Source organism: Ambystoma mexicanum, chromosome 4p, assembly GCF_040938575.1.
Source record: "Ambystoma mexicanum isolate Mex_15411 chromosome 4p, UKY_AmexF1_1, whole genome shotgun sequence".
NCBI lineage: Eukaryota > Metazoa > Chordata > Amphibia > Caudata > Ambystomatidae > Ambystoma > Ambystoma mexicanum.
In genome coordinates, this window is record NC_090927.1 from 844089263 (window position 1) to 844096475 (window position 7213).

The window sequence follows — 7213 nt, forward strand, 5'->3', positions numbered from 1 at the left end:
GCACAAAAAAGCCTACAGCACCTGGTATTCCCAGGCGGTCTCCCATCCAGGTACTAACGAGGCCCGACACTGCTTAGCTTCCGAGATCAGACGAGATCAGGCACATTCAGTGTGGTGTGGCCGTAGGCTCTGGGCCTTGTGAGTTTTGTACTTTTAAGCATCTAGTCGGCTAGACCTTGCAGTTTTAAAAGGCAATTGAAAAAGGGCTCACTTCCTGAACTTGGAGCACAAAAAAGCCTACAGCACCTGGTATTCCCAGGCAGTCTCCCATCCAGGTACTAACTAGGCCTGACACTGCTTAACTTCCGAGATCAGACGAGATCGGGTGCATTCAGTGTGGTGTGGCCGTAGGCTCTAGGAATGCTAAGAATATTACTCTTATGCATTTGCATTTAGTAAGCTAAGCCATGCAGCCACTTGCAACATGATACCACGCTCATTGCTCGATCAGGCTCGATCAGGCGAGATATATAAGACTGGTGGGCCCATTCAGGACTCCTATGTCTGGTAGGATAACTTTAATTCATCCATCCTGTGTCTGTTGCAGGGAGGTGGAGAGAACAATCAACACAATAATGGTTTTCTTTCATGCCTCTTGAAGGACTCAATATTCTCTGTACTGCATTACATGTGAAAGTCGATTTATTACCCATGAACACACTACCTGTATGCTAATTCTATGTAAAAAGGTAGCTCCAGCCCTCATGATGTTGTCCAACATTTCCGCTATAAAACGGGATACAATTATTTTGGAAACATACCAAATTTGAAAAATAATTGAGAAGTTGCGCAATTACTAATCATGGAGCACAAAAAAGCCTACAGCACCTGGTATTCCCAGGCAGTCTCCCATCCAGGTACTAACTAGGCCCGACCCTGTTTAGCTTCCGAGATCGGGCGCATTCAGTGTGGTGTGGCCGTAGGCTCTGGGCCTAGAGAGTTTTGTACTTTTAAGCATCTAGTCGGCTAGACCTTGCAGTTTTGAAAGGCAATTGTGAAATAGGCTCACTTCCTGAACTTGGAGCACAAAAAAGCCTACAGCACCTGGTATTCCCAGGCGGTCTCCCATCCAGGTACTAACGAGGCCCTACACTGCTTAGCTTCTGAGATCAGACGCATTCAGTGTGGTGTGGCCGTAGGCTCTGGGCCTTGTGAGTTTTGTACTTTTAAGCATCTAGTCGGCTAGACCTTGCAGTTTTGAAAGGCAATTGTGAAATGGCTCACTTCCTGAACTTGGAGCACAAAAAAGCCTACAGCACCTGGTATTCCCAGGCGGTCTCCCATCCAGGTACTAACGAGGCCCGACACGAGTTCGGGCGCATTCAGTGTGGTGTGGCCGTAGGCTCTGGGCCTTGTGAGTTTTGTACTTTTAAGCATCTAGTCGGCTAGACCTTGCAGTTTTGAAAGGCAATTGAGAAATGGCTCACTTCCTGAACTTGGAGTACAAAAAAGCCTACAGCACCTGGTATTCCCAGGCGGTCTCCCATCCAGGTACTAATTAGGCCCGACACTGCTTAGCTTCTGAGATCAGACGAGATCAGGCGCATTCAGTGTGGTGTGGCCGTAGGCTCTGGGCCGAGTGAGTTTTGTACTTTTAAGCATCTAGTCGGCTAGACCTTGCAGTTTTGAAAGGCAATTGTGAAATGGCTCACTTCCTGAACTTGGAGCACAAAAAAGCCTACAGCACCTGGTATTCCCAGGTGGTCTCCCATCCAGGTACTAACTAGGCCCGACACTGCTTAGCTTCTGAGATCAGACGAGATCAGGTGCATTCAGTGTGGTGTGGCCGTAGGCTCTAGGAATGCTAAGAATATTACTCTTATGCATTTGCATTTAGTAAGCTAAGCCATGCAGCCACTTGCAACATGATACCACGCTCATCGCTCGATCAGGCTCGATCAGGCGAGATATATAAGACTGGTGGGCCCATTCAGGACTCCTATGTCTGGTAGGATAACTTTAATTCATCCATCCTGTGTCTGTTGCAGGGAGGTGGAGAGAACAATCAACACAATAATGGGTTTCTTTCATGCCTCTTGAAGGACTCAATATTCTCTGTACTGCATTACATGTGAAAGTCGATTTATTACCCATGAACACACTACCTGTATGCTAATTCTATGTAAAAAGGTAGCTCCAGCCCTCATGATGTTGTCCAACATTTCCGCTATAAAACGGGATACAATTATTTTGGAAACATACCAAATTTGAAAAATAATTGAGAATTTGCGCAATTACTAATCATGGAGCACAAAAAAGCCTACAGCACCTGGTATTCCCAGGCAGTCTCCCATCCAGGTACTAACTAGGCCTGACCCTGCTTAGCTTCCGAGATTGGGCGCATTCAGTGTGGTGTGGCCGTAGGCTCTGGGCCTAGTGAGTTTTGTACTTTTAAGCATCTAGTCGGCTAGACCTTGCAGTTTTGAAAGGCAATTGTGAAATGGCTCACTTCCTGAACTTGGAGTACAAAAAAGCCTACAGCACCTGGTATTCCCAGGCGGTCTCCCATCCAGGTACTAACGAGGCCCGACACTGCTTAGCTTCCGAGATCAGACGAGATCAGGCACATTCAGTGTGGTGTGGCCGTAGGCTCTGGGCCTTGTGAGTTTTGTACTTTTAAGCATCTAGTCGGCTAGACCTTGCAGTTTTAAAAGGCAATTGAGAAAGGGCTCACTTCCTGAACTTGGAGCACAAAAAAGCCTACAGCACCTGGTATTCCCAGGCAGTCTCCCATCCAGGTACTAACTAGGCCTGACACTGCTTAACTTCCGAGATCAGACGAGATCGGGTGCATTCAGTGTGGTGTGGCCGTAGGCTCTAGGAATGCTAAGAATATTACTCTTATGCATTTGCATTTAGTAAGCTAAGCCATGCAGCCACTTGCAACATGATACCACGCTCATCGCTCGATCAGGCTCGATCAGGCGAGATATATAAGACTGGTGGGCCCATTCAGGACTCCTATGTCTGGTAGGATAACTTTAATTCATCCATCCTGTGTCTGTTGCAGGGAGGTGGAGAGAACAATCAACACAATAATGGGTTTCTTTCATGCCTCTTGAAGGACTCAATATTCTCTGTACTGCATTACATGTGAAAGTCGATTTATTACCCATGAACACACTACCTGTATGCTAATTCTATGTAAAAAGGTAGCTCCAGCCCTCATGATGTTGTCCAACATTTCCGCTATAAAACGGGATACAATTATTTTGGAAACATACCAAATTTGAAAAATAATTGAGAATTTGCGCAATTACTAATCATGGAGCACAAAAAAGCCTACAGCACCTGGTATTCCCAGGCAGTCTCCCATCCAGGTACTAACTAGGCCTGACCCTGCTTAGCTTCCGAGATTGGGCGCATTCAGTGTGGTGTGGCCGTAGGCTCTGGGCCTAGTGAGTTTTGTACTTTTAAGCATCTAGTCGGCTAGACCTTGCAGTTTTGAAAGGGAATTGTGAAATGGCTCACTTCCTGAACTTGGAGCACAAAAAAGCCTACAGCACCTGGTATTCCCAGGCGGTCTCCCATCCAGGTACTAACGAGGCCCGACACTGCTTAGCTTCCGAGATCAGACGAGATCGGGCGCATTCAGTGTGGTGTGGCCGTAGGCTCTGGGCCTTGTGAGTTTTGTACTTTTAAGCATCTAGTCGGCTAGACCTTGCAGTTTTGAAAGGCAATTGAGAAATGGCTCACTTCCTGAACTTGGAGTACAAAAAAGCCTACAGCACCTGGTATTCCCAGGCGGTCTCCCATCCAGGTACTAACTAGGCCCGACATTGCTTAGCTTCTGAGATCAGACGAGATCAGGCGCATTCAGTGTGGTGTGGCCGTAGGCTCTGGGCCTAGTGAGTTTTGTACTTTTAAGCATCTAGTCGGCTAGACCTTGCAGTTTTGAAAGGCAATTGAGAAAGGGCTCACTTCCTGAACTTGGAGCACAAAAAAGCCTACAGCACCTGGTATTCCCAGGCGGTCTCCCATCCAGGTACTAACTAGGCCTAACACTGCTTAACTTCCGAGATCAGACGAGATCGGGTGCATTCAGTGTGGTGTGGCCGTAGGCTCTAGGAATGCTAAGAATATTACTCTTATGCATTTGCATTTAGTAAGCTAAGCCATGCAGCCACTTGCAACATGATACCACGCTCATCGCTCGATCAGGCTCGATCAGGCGAGATATATAAGACTGGTGGGCCCATTCTGGACTCCTATGTCTGGTAGGATAACTTTAATTCATCCATCCTGTGTCTGTTGCAGGGAGGTGGAGAGAACAATCAACACAGTAATGGTTTTCTTTCATGCCTCTTGAAGGACTCAATATTCTCTGTACTGCATTACATGTGAAAGTCGATTTATTACCCATGAACACACTACCTGTATGCTAATTCTATGTAAAAAGGTAGCTCCAGCCCTCATGATGTTGTCCAACATTTCCGCTATAAAACGGGATACAATTATTTTGGAAACATACCAAATTTGAAAAATAATTGAGAAGTTGCGCAATTACTAATCATGGAGCACAAAAAAGCCTACAGCACCTGGTATTCCCAGGCAGTCTCCCATCCAGGTACTAACTAGGCCCGACCCTGCTTAGCTTCCGAGATCGGGCGCATTCAGTGTGGTGTGGCCGTAGGCTCTGGGACTAGTGAGTTTTGTACTTTTAAGCATCTAGTCGGCTAGACCTTGCAGTTTTGAAAGGCAATTGTGAAATGGCTCACTTCCTGAACTTGGAGCACAAAAAAGCCTACAGCACCTGGTATTCCCAGGTGGTCTCCCATCCAGGTACTAACTAGGCCCGACACTGCTTAGCTTCTGAGATCAGACGAGATCAGGCGCATTCAGTGTGGTGTGGCCGTAGGCTCTGGGCCTAGTGAGTTTTGTACTTTTAAGCATCTAGTCGGCTAGACCTTGCAGTTTTAAAAGGCAATTGAGAAAGGGCTCACTTCCTGAACTTGGAGCACAAAAAAGCCTACAGCACCTGGTATTCCCAGGCGGTCTCCCATCCAGGTACTAACTAGGCCTGACACTGCTTAACTTCCGAGATCAGACGAGATCGGGTGCATTCAGTGTGGTGTGGCCGTAGGCTCTAGGAATGCTAAGAATATTACTCTTATGCATTTGCATTTAGTAAGCTAAGCCATGCAGCCACTTGCAACATGATACCACGCTCATCGCTCGATCAGGCTCGATCAGGCGAGATATATAAGACTGGTGGGCCCATTCAGGACTCCTATGTCTGGTAGGATAACTTTAATTCATCCATCCTGTGTCTGTTGCAGGGAGGTGGAGAGAACAATCAACACAGTAATGGTTTTCTTTCATGCCTCTTGAAGGACTCAATATTCTCTGTACTGCATTACATGTGAAAGTCGATTTATTACCCATGAACACACTACCTGTATGCTAATTCTATGTAAAAAGGTAGCTCCAGCCCTCATGATGTTGTCCAACATTTCCGCTATAAAACGGGATACAATTATTTTGGAAACATACCAAATTTGAAAAATAATTGAGAAGTTGCGCAATTACTAATCATGGAGCACAAAAAAGCCTACAGCACCTGGTATTCCCAGGCAGTCTCCCATCCAGGTACTAACTAGGCCCGACCCTGCTTAGCTTCCGAGATCGGGCGCATTCAGTGTGGTGTGGCTGTAGGCTCTGGGACTAGTGAGTTTTGTACTTTTAAGCATCTAGTCGGCTAGACCTTGCAGTTTTGAAAGGCAATTGTGAAATGGCTCACTTCCTGAACTTGGAGCACAAAAAAGCCTACAGCACCTGGTATTCCCAGGTGGTCTCCCATCCAGGTACTAACTAGGCCCGACACTGCTTAGCTTCCGAGATCAGACGAGATCGGGCGCAATCAGTGTGGTGTGTCCGTAGTCTCTGGGCCTAGTGAGTTTTGTACTTTTAAGCATCTAGTCAGCTAGACCTTGCAGTTTTGAAAGGCAATTGAGAAATGGCTCACTTCCTGAACTTGGAGCACAAAAAAGCCTACAGCACCTGGTATTCCCAGGCGGTCTCCCATCCAGGTACTAACGAGGCCCGACACTGCTTAGCTTCCGAGATCAGACGAGATCAGGCACATTCAGTGTGGTGTGGCCGTAGGCTCTGGGCCTTGTGAGTTTTGTACTTTTAAGCATCTAGTCGGCTAGACCTTGCAGTTTTAAAAGGCAATTGAAAAAGGGCTCACTTCCTGAACTTGGAGCACAAAAAAGCCTACAGCACCTGGTATTCCCAGGCAGTCTCCCATCCAGGTACTAACTAGGCCTGACACTGCTTAACTTCCGAGATCAGACGAGATCGGGTGCATTCAGTGTGGTGTGGCCGTAGGCTCTAGGAATGCTAAGAATATTACTCTTATGCATTTGCATTTAGTAAGCTAAGCCATGCAGCCACTTGCAACATGATACCACGCTCATTGCTCGATCAGGCTCGATCAGGCGAGATATATAAGACTGGTGGGCCCATTCAGGACTCCTATGTCTGGTAGGATAACTTTAATTCATCCATCCTGTGTCTGTTGCAGGGAGGTGGAGAGAACAATCAACACAATAATGGTTTTCTTTCATGCCTCTTGAAGGACTCAATATTCTCTGTACTGCATTACATGTGAAAGTCGATTTATTACCCATGAACACACTACCTGTATGCTAATTCTATGTAAAAAGGTAGCTCCAGCCCTCATGATGTTGTCCAACATTTCCGCTATAAAACGGGATACAATTATTTTGGAAACATACCAAATTTGAAAAATAATTGAGAAGTTGCGCAATTACTAATCATGGAGCACAAAAAAGCCTACAGCACCTGGTATTCCCAGGCAGTCTCCCATCCAGGTACTAACTAGGCCCGACCCTGTTTAGCTTCCGAGATCGGGCGCATTCAGTGTGGTGTGGCCGTAGGCTCTGGGCCTAGAGAGTTTTGTACTTTTAAGCATCTAGTCGGCTAGACCTTGCAGTTTTGAAAGGCAATTGTGAAATAGGCTCACTTCCTGAACTTGGAGCACAAAAAAGCCTACAGCACCTGGTATTCCCAGGCGGTCTCCCATCCAGGTACTAACGAGGCCCTACACTGCTTAGCTTCTGAGATCAGACGCATTCAGTGTGGTGTGGCCGTAGGCTCTGGGCCTTGTGAGTTTTGTACTTTTAAGCATCTAGTCGGCTAGACCTTGCAGTTTTGAAAGGCAATTGTGAAATGGCTCACTTCCTGAACT

The 7213-nt window shown here is 46.7% G+C and overlaps 14 non-coding genes and 8 pseudogenes across 14 annotated transcripts; all 22 read right to left on the reverse strand.

The window, feature by feature from the left end:
- Nucleotides 1-9: 9 nt before the first annotated feature.
- On the reverse strand, nucleotides 10-128 carry LOC138453926 (5S ribosomal RNA). Its single transcript, XR_011260625.1, has one exon. It is a non-coding gene; the product is annotated as a 5S ribosomal RNA (ribosomal RNA).
- A 106-nt stretch (nucleotides 129-234) lies between these two features.
- Nucleotides 235-353, reverse strand: LOC138463408 (5S ribosomal RNA). Its single transcript, XR_011265995.1, has one exon. It is a non-coding gene; the product is annotated as a 5S ribosomal RNA (ribosomal RNA).
- A 463-nt stretch (nucleotides 354-816) lies between these two features.
- LOC138457685 (5S ribosomal RNA) lies at nucleotides 817-925 on the reverse strand (annotated as a pseudogene).
- A 107-nt stretch (nucleotides 926-1032) lies between these two features.
- LOC138456549 (5S ribosomal RNA) lies at nucleotides 1033-1141 on the reverse strand (annotated as a pseudogene).
- A 309-nt stretch (nucleotides 1142-1450) lies between these two features.
- LOC138461043 (5S ribosomal RNA) lies at nucleotides 1451-1569 on the reverse strand. Its single transcript, XR_011263686.1, has one exon. It is a non-coding gene; the product is annotated as a 5S ribosomal RNA (ribosomal RNA).
- A 106-nt stretch (nucleotides 1570-1675) lies between these two features.
- On the reverse strand, nucleotides 1676-1794 carry LOC138456739 (5S ribosomal RNA). The gene has a single exon (XR_011262130.1). It is a non-coding gene; the product is annotated as a 5S ribosomal RNA (ribosomal RNA).
- A 463-nt stretch (nucleotides 1795-2257) lies between these two features.
- On the reverse strand, nucleotides 2258-2366 carry LOC138459587 (5S ribosomal RNA; annotated as a pseudogene).
- Nucleotides 2367-2472: 106 nt separating this feature from the next.
- Nucleotides 2473-2591, reverse strand: LOC138453927 (5S ribosomal RNA). The gene has a single exon (XR_011260626.1). It is a non-coding gene; the product is annotated as a 5S ribosomal RNA (ribosomal RNA).
- Nucleotides 2592-2697: 106 nt separating this feature from the next.
- LOC138463409 (5S ribosomal RNA) lies at nucleotides 2698-2816 on the reverse strand. The gene has a single exon (XR_011265996.1). It is a non-coding gene; the product is annotated as a 5S ribosomal RNA (ribosomal RNA).
- Nucleotides 2817-3279: 463 nt separating this feature from the next.
- Nucleotides 3280-3388, reverse strand: LOC138459589 (5S ribosomal RNA; annotated as a pseudogene).
- Nucleotides 3389-3494: 106 nt separating this feature from the next.
- LOC138462108 (5S ribosomal RNA) lies at nucleotides 3495-3613 on the reverse strand. Its single transcript, XR_011264712.1, has one exon. It is a non-coding gene; the product is annotated as a 5S ribosomal RNA (ribosomal RNA).
- A 106-nt stretch (nucleotides 3614-3719) lies between these two features.
- On the reverse strand, nucleotides 3720-3838 carry LOC138463088 (5S ribosomal RNA). Its single transcript, XR_011265675.1, has one exon. It is a non-coding gene; the product is annotated as a 5S ribosomal RNA (ribosomal RNA).
- Nucleotides 3839-3944: 106 nt separating this feature from the next.
- On the reverse strand, nucleotides 3945-4063 carry LOC138458157 (5S ribosomal RNA). Its single transcript, XR_011262367.1, has one exon. It is a non-coding gene; the product is annotated as a 5S ribosomal RNA (ribosomal RNA).
- Nucleotides 4064-4526: 463 nt separating this feature from the next.
- On the reverse strand, nucleotides 4527-4635 carry LOC138456979 (5S ribosomal RNA; annotated as a pseudogene).
- Nucleotides 4636-4741: 106 nt separating this feature from the next.
- On the reverse strand, nucleotides 4742-4860 carry LOC138462787 (5S ribosomal RNA). Its single transcript, XR_011265376.1, has one exon. It is a non-coding gene; the product is annotated as a 5S ribosomal RNA (ribosomal RNA).
- Nucleotides 4861-4966: 106 nt separating this feature from the next.
- On the reverse strand, nucleotides 4967-5085 carry LOC138461400 (5S ribosomal RNA). Its single transcript, XR_011264016.1, has one exon. It is a non-coding gene; the product is annotated as a 5S ribosomal RNA (ribosomal RNA).
- Nucleotides 5086-5548: 463 nt separating this feature from the next.
- LOC138457471 (5S ribosomal RNA) lies at nucleotides 5549-5657 on the reverse strand (annotated as a pseudogene).
- Nucleotides 5658-5763: 106 nt separating this feature from the next.
- LOC138454430 (5S ribosomal RNA) lies at nucleotides 5764-5882 on the reverse strand. The gene has a single exon (XR_011261107.1). It is a non-coding gene; the product is annotated as a 5S ribosomal RNA (ribosomal RNA).
- A 106-nt stretch (nucleotides 5883-5988) lies between these two features.
- LOC138453928 (5S ribosomal RNA) lies at nucleotides 5989-6107 on the reverse strand. The gene has a single exon (XR_011260627.1). It is a non-coding gene; the product is annotated as a 5S ribosomal RNA (ribosomal RNA).
- A 106-nt stretch (nucleotides 6108-6213) lies between these two features.
- Nucleotides 6214-6332, reverse strand: LOC138463410 (5S ribosomal RNA). The gene has a single exon (XR_011265997.1). It is a non-coding gene; the product is annotated as a 5S ribosomal RNA (ribosomal RNA).
- Nucleotides 6333-6795: 463 nt separating this feature from the next.
- LOC138457686 (5S ribosomal RNA) lies at nucleotides 6796-6904 on the reverse strand (annotated as a pseudogene).
- Nucleotides 6905-7011: 107 nt separating this feature from the next.
- Nucleotides 7012-7120, reverse strand: LOC138456550 (5S ribosomal RNA; annotated as a pseudogene).
- Between the last annotated feature and the right edge of the window lie 93 nt (nucleotides 7121-7213).